Source organism: Nanorana parkeri, unplaced genomic scaffold, assembly GCF_000935625.1.
Source record: "Nanorana parkeri isolate BGI_ZX_2015 unplaced genomic scaffold, ASM93562v1 scaffold222, whole genome shotgun sequence".
Classification (NCBI taxonomy): domain Eukaryota; kingdom Metazoa; phylum Chordata; class Amphibia; order Anura; family Dicroglossidae; genus Nanorana; species Nanorana parkeri.
The window spans coordinates 637,272-648,493 of record NW_017306490.1 but is presented as its reverse complement, the minus strand read 5'-3'; positions in this window follow the sequence as shown (position 1 = coordinate 648,493).

The window sequence follows — 11,222 nt, the reverse complement described above, 5'->3', positions numbered from 1 at the left end:
ATGCTACAGTCCCCACAGCCCACTCATATGAATGAGCCCCAGTCGCAGATGAGCACACCTTGCACTTCACACCCTACTCACCGTGGCACGATAAACCCCCTGCTCAACTCTGCACGCCAGCCCCCCCGTTAACCCAAACTGTTACCATTTAGGGTGCAAAGGTGAGCGGGAGGAGGTATGGAGTCAAAAGTTGAACAGGAAGGGTTTAGAGTGCAAAGGTGAGTAGACCTGGGGTAAAAAAATGAACAAAGAAGTGGGTGCAGAGGTAAGCAGAGATCCCTACTTAAATTGGTGGTTAGTGTAGAATCCCACCTTACATTGGTGTTCAGTGTAGATTTTCCCCCTTACATTGGTGGTCAGTGTAGATTTTCCACCTTACATTGGTGGTCAGTGTAGATTTCCCCCCTTACATTGTTGGTCAGTGAAGAATCCCCCCTTACATTGGTGGACGGTGTAAAATCGACCCTTACATTGGGGTATAGAATCAATTCTTACACCTGTGGTCAGTGAGAAGCCCCCATTACATACATGCAAAAGAGTAGCACCTTTGCTCTCTTACATTGATGGTCAGTGTAGAATCCCCCTTATGCTGGTGGTCAGTGTAGATTTTTTCCCCTTACATTGGTAGTGAGTGTTGAATCCTCCCTTACACTGGTAGTCAGTGTAGATTTCCCAATTGATTATGTCGGAATGAGCCCCTAACCTCCCTCTCTACATTATACAGTATCTAGGGTGCAGTGCCCCTTTAGGTACTCTTTGGGCTTACTTCAGCAACTGGGTGATTGATTTCCACCTAGTAAGGAACTTCTATATTGTTTAGTCTCTTTACTCTTTAGCACTAATATCAGTACTGTTTTTCAGGTTTTTGTCTTGTGCTCAGCTATACTACAGCTTTGCCTGTGTCTCTCCAAGGAGGAGGTCATTGGCAGCAAAAGTGGTGGGACAGGCTTGTTAGGTCTTGCCACCTACACCTATCAAATTCCCAGCGTACAGTAGCTACATCTCAGGATTTATTAGTGTAGTGCCAGCTATAGTATTTTTCCAATACAGACATTCACAATTACCTAAACTGGAAGTAATAAGTGGCAGGACTTCATTAAACTTGCTATACACTGAAAGATTTTGGTACAGATGTTAATACAAAAACCTTGTCAGAACATTTAATAATGCCATCAAAGACTTGACAAATGTCATTTGAAATTCCGTTTGATTTTGCATCCAATTATGTAACGAATGAATTGGAATTTTGTTTGTTCAAGAAAAATCTTCTAACCTGCCCCTTCGATTTTGTGGACGAATAAACAATTGCTGATTTGACCCTATTAAAGGAGAACTATGGGGTCAGTGTTTTTCCCCATAGTTCTCCTTAGGGTAACGGGAGGACACAAACTAGCGTCCTCCCGTTACCCTAAGCTCAGTATACCGCAAGCTACAGCTCGCGGTATAATGAGACGCCGCAGCCGGAGCGGATCCCGACATCGACGTTGAGATCCGCCCAGCTGCGTGAGTGACAGCTGGCTCTGCCTATCTAGAGGCAGAGCCAGCTGTACCCGCCCCCTCCCCTGTCCGTTCCGCCAGTCAGCGCTGGCAGATCGGAGCGGGGAGGGGGGAATCCAGCCCCTCCCCCTGTCACGGCAGAGAGCCGTGACAGGATCGAGAGGTGAGCGAACCCGGTATGTGTTCGCTCCCCTCCCGATCTACTGAGCCGACCTGTGACAGTCTCATTGTCACAGGTCGGCTAGAACTATGAGGCGAGTGGAAATCACTCATCTCATAGTTCTCCTTTAACTATGAGAGACTTTAACAAACGTACCAAAAATTGGCGTATGTAAAGCTTAAGATCCCTCCTGATGACAAGGGTCTGTTAGGGGAGATCTAAATTTAAAGCCATATTTGTGATATGTGTACCCCCAGCACTAACTCCTACACACAAGACCCTAAATTTAGGCCAAATTATTTACGAATGATAACCTCTGGGCACTGTGAGTGCAAAATAATTAGATATATTAGTATAGTTGAAGTGAATTTGCCTGGGATAATCAGTACAATCATTTTGAATAACACTTGTATTAAAGGAGAACTATGGGGTTAAGGCTTTTCCCCATAGTTCTCCTTAAGGTAACGTGAGGACACAAACTAGCGTCCTCCCGTCACCCCAGGCTCAGTATACCAAGAGCTGTAGCTCGTGGTATACTAAGACGCCGCAGTATACCGCGAGCTGCTGCTCGCGGTATACTAAGACGCCGCAGCTGAAGCGGATCCCGACAATTATGTCTGGATCCGCCCAGCTGCGTGACTGACAGCTGGCTCTGCCTATCTAGAGGCAGAGCCAGCTGTACCCGCCCCCTCCCCCGTCCGTTCCGCCAGTCAGCGCTGGCAGATCGGAGCGGGGAATCCAGCCCCTCTCCTGTCACGGCAGAGAGCCGTGACAGGATCGAGAGGTGAGCGAATGCCGGTATGTGTTCGCTCACCTCCCGATCTACTAAGCCGACCTGTGACAGTCTCATTGTCACAGGTCGGCTAGAAATCTTAGCCTTTGCAGTGGTGCGACCCCCACACTGCAAGGGTTAAGTGCTCATTTTGTCTAGGGAGCTAAAAGAACAAAAGATATACTCACCTGAATCTCAGACCCGGCTGGCTGTTAGACCGGTCCCTGCAGCTTTGCTCTGTCTCCGTTACGGTGATGGAGTGCCCTTCAGCACTGTATTAGACATGATGACTCACAGGTTCTTAGACTGCCGGAACGAAGCTGCAGGAACTGGTTTAGCAGCCAGCAATGTCTTGGATTTTAAAGCTGAACTCCAGGATATGAAAATATTGTCTAAATATAAAGGCGACGCATATAAACACAGCATTGTAGTGTGAACATAACTTATAGAAAACTATTGTATTCTATATGTCATTGCATTTACCAGTGTTCAATCTGTGCAGAAAATGTAGGGAAAAGCACATAGAGTGAATGGGCCTTAATAAAGCTACAGCTGCTCTCTCTCCTTGCAGGGTGCAGGGTGACTGGTCTTGTCTTGGCCCCCTTCTGTAATAAAGACCGGTCACTGCTGCTCTCTCCTTGTGTAGGGTGACTGGTCTTGTCTCGGGCCCCCTTCTGTAAGAAAAAAAACGGTCACTGCTGCTCTTTCCTTGTGCAGGGTAACTGATCTTGTATCCACTACTCGTGTCTGTGCCTACATTAGATTCCCTTCTCTTTCAATCCAAGACAACCAGACAACTGTGACTAGTTTAAACAATGCACCTTGATTTTATCTCATCAACTGTGGACCAAGATGGCTGAGTGACTGTGAGAGAAATGCAGCATTAAGGGCCTGTGCTGATGGCCTTTTGTTCACATCAAAGGGAATTTGCATTCCCATACAGGTCTATGGGAACGCAAACCCAGCTTGAAGCTGATTCTGGTCAGAAGGAGGTCAAATGCACCTATAAATGAATTCCGAATGTTTAAAAAAATGGCACAGCAAACATGTAAAATGTAAACATAATATCAGAAATCACTTTGAGGTAAGGAACGATAACAATAATAAACCACAATATATGCTCTCTTCTTTAGGCCTCATTCACACGAGATAAGACAGCCACATACAGCTCCGTGCTGCGTGCACGGCCGTATCGGGCAGCTCCCGGGAAGGACCGGGGCTGCGTGTGATTAGTATGCAGCCCCTGTCCTTCTCTATGAGAGTACGCGGCCATACGCCGCCCTACACTCACCCCAAGTGCAGGTTCATACGGGTGCGGGTGTCCCCGCTCGGATGCAGACAGGACCCATCCTGTCAGCGTACGAGTACGGACACCCACACCCGCACAGGGCGGGTGAGTGTATGGCCGCTTGCGCCCATGGAGAAGGACAGGGGCTGAGTACTAATCACATGCAGCACCTGTCCTTTCCAGGAGCTGCCCGATATGGTCGTGCAGGCAGCAAGGAACTGTACGTGCTGGCTTTTTCTCATGTGAATGAGGCCTTATAATGATATCCTGCCAGTAAAACAATTCATGTCCTAGGGAGACAACACTAACTCACTGTATTGTAGTTATGGAGGAGCAGCATTGTCACTCTAAGCTGCCTGCTCCTGATTTAGACTACATGGGTGGAGATTACTGTAGTTCACAGAAGAGAATTGGACAAGACTGATAACACTGTATGAGATTTCAATTCAGTAGAGGCACAGTGCACAGAAAGTCAGGAGCAATTTCAATGGTATATTTAAAGGGACATTATCATGACAGAATAATGGAGACTGCTATTGCTGGACTTTTTTTTTTTTCAATATGCTTGTTGTTTTTGTTGTTATGTGGATACTCTGATTTCAGTGCTTTTGGAGTCTCTGACCGGGAACAAGTATAGAGATGAGTAGTTCTGACACTTTAATTACACTCATTTACAGCATGCTTATTTCGGAAATTGACTAAACATAATGAGGGAAATGTATCAAAACAGGAGCAGACATAATCAGGAACAGTTGTCCGTGGCTACCAAACAGCATCTTTTTTTAATTTGCAAAGCTTAAGGTGGGAGGAAAATACTGAAGGTACTGGATGCTCTGGGGAGACAATATTGATTGGCTGGGAAAATCCATCCCAGCTAGATGATTTTTTTTCCTGAGCAGGCTCAGCCAAGGAACAAGTCATGTAGGAGTTCAAAAACATGCAGATAATCTGCCTATAAATGGTCATAAATCCCCTAATTTATGCAGAGACTTCTGGTGTCTGAAATAGTGGTTACCTTCCCTTTTATTCTTATATGTGGGAGATTGATATCCAACCTTTTTGAGAGGAGACCACACTACCCCATGTTTGTAATGAAGGAGACTGACTTACATTTAGGCTTATATGGGACACTACTATATAAATTGTTTTTAAAATAAAGCATTGATATCCACTAAACTGTCTGTAAATTCCATACAAAGCGCCTCCAAGTGTGCAGCCATTGATGGGAACCCACCGGAATACTCAAAGCCACAAGTAGATCAGTATCCAGAGAGCTAACGGCTCCACCAACCACACCTGCTAGTTGGATTACACATATCTGTATGATAGCCACCTATGAAAGCTAGTGACCTAATAGCAGAATCAAAATTTGTACTTTAAGTCTTCTCTTAGAAGTGCTCTTCCCCAATTTTTCATCTAGATTCATTTACCATCTTTACGTATCGGGAAAACCTGATATATTGTAATTAAGAGTCACCTCTGCTGAGTTTAGATACAGTGGAAATCCAAGGACAGTATGTTATTGCATGTGAAATATTGGTAAACATTGTAATATTTGAGGGACACCGATGTGACTCAATCTGTGCTAAACTGATTGTGATTTTTTATCTCAGCATAGAATGTAGACACAGGTCAAAACTATTGACAAGTATTTTTGGTAATTGTTAATGACGTTTAGAGATGAACAGAATTCATTTCACTATCTGCTAACCAGCTTCTGGCTGTAGGCACGGGAGAGGTGCACTCCTTGTATGAATGGTAATTTAATATGTACCTATTGAGCAATAGCTCATGTTTACCTCCTTGGACCTCATTACTGAGGCAGCCCAGGTGCATGCCATCTCTTGAGGCTTCTCTGGAGCTGAAAAAGAAAAACAAAGGGGCCTCTATAAAGACGAGATCTCCTATTTTGCCTTTTTTAATGGGAGATATTGATTCTGACAGTATTGCTTCTTTTATAAAGATGCTTTGGGTCCACTTATTTTGTGTAATTTGAAAAGAATCCTGCAACATTCAGCAGATAATTTAAAAGAATATTAAGAGTTTTTTTTTGTGTTTCTGGTGACAATTTTTGTAATATTTATCACTACCTAAACCAGCTTATTTTGAAAGAAGGGGGAAATGGAGCAAAAATTCGGCCCAAAGTGGCTTTTAACTATTTTCTTGTTTTAATATTTTTTTATTGAGATTACACAAAACATCATTAAATGAGCCTCAGAGATTTATACAGTTATCTGCACAACAGAACTGCTTTTTTAGAGATGTCTTGGACTTGCTTCATGAGACAACTGGTCACAAGCAAGACAGCTCTAAAAATGGTGAAGAATGTGTTTAAACAACAGTTTGCGTACAACAGGTTTCCTAAGGCCATATACATTTGCAAGCCTGTGATACTTCCGTGGATCACTCAGGGTGTGTTCAGCTTTAGGCAAAATAACATTGAGCTAAAAAGAAATAGTAATTCATAGCAAATAAAATCTCCATTAAATTAAAGTTATTACTACATTATACTTGACACAATGAAAATATGTATGAAGTGTATTCAAGCACAAAATGTGCGGTACATCAGTAAGAAGTTGGCATGTAATAAAGATACTTGTTCCACCCACAACATCAGTTTACACTGTCAGAGCTGTCCTTCAAAGTATGCTGCATTGAATGAAAATATTCCGTTTCTGAAATATTCAGTTTCTGAAATATTATTCTTGTACCTGTACTCAACGATTCGATTTTCCCCATTCTCTACAATTACAGGTATGAGGGAAAGCTGGAGTATCTTGACACAATGAAAAAGCCTGTGTTTCAAGAAACTATACTACAGTGAGGATCAATTTAGTTAAGGGAGTAAACCCCTTAAAAACACATGAGCCACTTTAGGGCTACTGCCTTCAAGATTTTATGTTTCCACTGTTAGGTATATGTTGTTTTATCAGTTTCATGAAATATTGTATATAGTGTAGGAGGAACATGCTGAACTGGTATTGGCAGTGGTAACTCAAGTCGGAGACAGGTAATTAACACAACCAGATTCGCTCATCCCTCGTTTTGAACAAATGATTCATGTAATACTTAGGGCTATCAGGGAGTCAGTGGTTACATCTCCATAGTTGATTTCCCAAGTCTTTACTTCAGCTACTGCAATTACAAAGAGTACTTCCTCTTCCTGCTGGACTTTATTTTATATGTTTTACTGGGGACCTCAAGTGATATAAGAAGCAAGAGGGTAGCTCACCCTGCAGCCAATTACAGCAAACACAGGCTGACTTATCAAGAAGTCAACAATGGTGTGCAAGATTTCACCACTCCTGAATTTTAAAACAGTAGTTGGCTGTTAGGAGTTACTGCACTCTGCCGTCTGCCTTGTTAATTAGGTCCTACAAATGATTAAAGCTAACCTAAATTAAAACTTTCACTGGTGTGAGCTTTCTTCAGGTAACGGGTGGATGCTACTGCTGTGACACATTCCCTTTTTTGCCACGGCCATGAGGGGGTTCAATGTTAGCCAAAGGCACTGAATGGCTGCTCAGGCAAGGTGGCCAGTTACAGTTTTTTATAATGGCTACAGCAAAGTGGAGCAGTGGATCTAAAGTTAACATTTTACTTTTGGTCTGCCTAATGTGAACCTGTCACTTTGTCCATTCAGGTTCTCTTGGCAGCCTGCCACCTCTTCTACTGATACTTTTCCACACTCCCTGCCACCCTGTTTACCTGTCCCTTGTAAAAAGCCTGGTGCAAGTTCAGTGTTGGACTGTGTTGGACCATAAACAGGGCCTGCATTGTGAGAGAAGGAGGAAAGGTACACATACTTCCCTGTATTTGGAAGTACCTGGTATTTCAAAGATCTACTAAATGTGGTTGCTGGGGAGCATGGCTAAGGGATCTACAATGTAGGGGACAGACTATTTAGGGACAAAATGACAAGTTTATTTTAAATATTCTGTTAACTTTATAGTACATACCTAGAAAATTCCCATAAATAACTTTCCCCAAAAGGGTTATAATACAGTGAAATGGGTGCTTAAAGAGATTTGGTCTCTAGAACAAAAGCTAAAAAAATAGCTGCAGGTATATAGTACAAGTACCTAGAGGTAAAGTGTTTCTGCATAGTGTTGGAGCTTGCAACTAAGTCCTGCCCCGTCACATTTCTATTGATCCATCAATATAATGGGCCACTCACTGGCCAGTAGGAATGTACAGGAAGCAATAAGGGACAGGCAAGCTGAAACACTACCCTGTAGTGTCGAAGCTTTGCCTGACAGATTGGCCTAGCATAAATAATTTGCCTGCCAGCAGTGACTTGGTTGTGAAGACAGTGGGTAATTCACTAAAGGCAAATTCACTGTTCACTTTGCAAGGGAATCTGTACTTTGAACATGAAGCTTTGCTGGCTTCCATCACCCAATCATGTGCAAGCGAAAATACTGTTATTTTTATTATTTTACATGTGATTGGGTATTATTAAAAAGTGACATTTTACCACAGTAATTAAGCTAACGGGAAACTTTGCCTGCAAAGAGCAAAGTTTTGAGCCTATTTGTCTTTAGCAAACTAACCCCTAGAGGCAGAGCCAGCTGTACCACCCCCCGTCCGTTCAGCACTGGCGGATCGGAGCGGGTAATCCATCCCCTCCCCTGTCACTGCAGAGAGCCGTGACAGGATCGAGAAGTGAGCGAACACCGGCATGTGTTCGCTCACCTCCCGATCTACTGAGCCGACCTGTGACAGTCTCATTGTCACAGGTCGGCTAGAACTATGAGGTGAGTGAAAAGCGCTTACCTCATAGTTCTCCTTTAAGCTTATGGTGCATTTTTTATTACAGGAGTACATTGTAAAATGTAAGGAAACCAAAAATGTAAAAAAAGTGTATACCATATTTCTCCTTTAAGCATCTGGGGGGAATTTATGAAAGCCATCCGACTGTTTTAGCCTCTTAGATAATTTTTTCTTTAAGTCCAAATCTGTTTAGCCGCTCCTTTTAACATGTGCGCCCGTTTTGAGCACAGCTTGCACAATCTTCCAGACTGCATGTGTTCTATGCGTGTTTTGCGAAAGTTCGCGACTGTGAACATCTGCGCTTGTCCTGCGGCTGTCTGAAACTGGCGCATTACCTAACAAAACAAGCGCTACTTAAGAAGTCCCCATCAGGGGCGTCCCGAGGCTGGGTGACACTGGGAGCGGTAACCGAGTGTCAACCCGCCGAGACGTCACCGCACGCGTGTAGACTTTTGATACCTGCCGGCGGCCATCTTGGTGATGGGCGCCGACAGAGAGGAGGGGACAGTCACCCGGCGGGATAAGGTATGCCGCCGGGTCCCCTCCTCTCTCCTGATACTTTTCAGAGGGGGTGACACCAAAATGACTGACTTCTGAAACTGGCGCATTACCTAACAAAACAAGCGCTACTTAAGAAGTCCCCATCAGGGGCGTCCCGAGGCTGGGTGACACTGGGAGCGGTAACCGAGTGTCAACCCGCCGAGACGTCACCGCACGCGTGTAGACTTTTGATACCTGCCGGCGGCCATCTTGGTGATGGGCGCCGACAGAGAGGAGGGGACAGTCACCCGGCGGGATAAGGTATGCCGCCGGGTCCCCTCCTCTCTCCTGATACTTTTCAGAGGGGGTGACACCAAAATGACTGACAGTCATTTTGGTGTCACCCCTCCAATGGTGTCACCCGGGTGCGGGCCGCACCACCCCGCACACCCCTTGTGCTGCCACTGGTCCACATGATCACATCTTCAGGAAGCTACAGTTAAGCTTTTTGCCTGGAGTTACAAGTCTTCTTTCCTTGAGTCTATTCAATCTAATTTATGAACAACATTATACTAGCAACATAAATCTGGCGCAAATATATCCCATGCAACCATATGCAAGTTCAAACACTCGCAATTGCTATGATAAATTCCCCCCTCTGTGTTGAATTATTTTAGATCTCATACTCATATACCATCTGTGGTATAGCAGAACATTTTATGAACACATATCGAACAAGGGCATTCTATAAATAAAGGCAAGGACAAAGGGGCCCACATTGATTTGTGAATTACATATTCACCCTGCTAAAAAAAACAAACTAGTAGTTGGATGCTATAGGCATCACAATACCTTTCTTTCCTGAACTTGTATAGAATACCAATACAGAAACCTGTGAAATTTTCTTTACAATTTTTAAAAACTGTGATTGGAATTCCTTGTCCTTTGTTATGTGCATAAACTTCGTGCATTTTCAGGCTTCATCACGCTGATATGTACAGATGGTCATTTACAAGATTACAAAAATATTCATATCAGATTTCTTCCCTCCCTGAAGGGATAGGAAGACACCATCTGTATATTTTCCAAGTAGGGAGCATTATGAAATGAATCTAAATATCAGAGTTTCGGGTACTTTCTACACCCTTTCAATATACTGTACGTATTAATAATATTTGGTAAAGATAATGCACTTAGTAGACACTTCCTAGAACTTACCAAACTCAATAAGCAGCATTCTAATTTTGTGTTGCTTAGCAACATAAATCCACAAGGACAAGACACTTAGGTCAAAATCCCTTAACCCTTAATGCAGTTCCTCCCAAGTCTACAGATGTATATGCCATGTACTGTTTGTAATTGTAATTAACAGGGTATAATAAGGGTGTAGTCAGGTGTTATATTATTCCAAATGTTGCCTATTAAGAGCCAAGATTTTCAACCCACATTTGTGAGATCATTATCTTTTAGCAAGGTTTAAATGGATCTGCAACTGATCTATAGAAATGTTGTAAGAATTGCAGTATTGATTAAAGTACCCAAATTGCCAATGAAAGTATTTTTTAAAGGTATGGATCAATTACAACATCATTAATGTATTTATATATGCAAATGGTGAATCTCCATTGATATTAGCCTCCTGTAATCCCCTGTGTAGAAAAACAAAGCTTGGCAGGGGAAGGGCCAGCAAGGTCACCCAGTCAGGCTCCACTGCATTGTAGAGTGATGTCCATATTACATTGACAGGTGTAGAGAGTAGAATGATGACCTATGATCAGTGTGCTGCTGATAGCTTATTGTCCAATCACAGGATGGGATGAATTTTAGACCAATGCTGTGTTTCTCAACTGCCTGCAAGGAGGACACTGGGGGTGCTGGATCAGGAGTCGCCTGGATCATAATAAATCTGGAATTTATTAACAAGTGCATTTGACCTAGAGTTGACCTCTTTTTGACCTGCATATGACCTGCTTCAAGCGGCATGCGCACTCCTATAGACTTGTATGAGTATGCAAACCTGCCAAATGCAAACAAAAGCATTAAACATACTTTTTTAAAGCCCCTCCTGCCTGACCCACTCCATTCCTGTGCTGTTCTAACCCTGAGTAAGTTTCATGACAGATGGTGTCAGAGTTTACACAGGGTTGATGATGTCATCCCCTCCCTAACGTGAAAGTGTTCCGCCTGGCTACTGGCCGTAAGGCCTGAGCGCTGTGTCATGAGAGGAGGTCAAATGCTCCCCGATAAAAGGA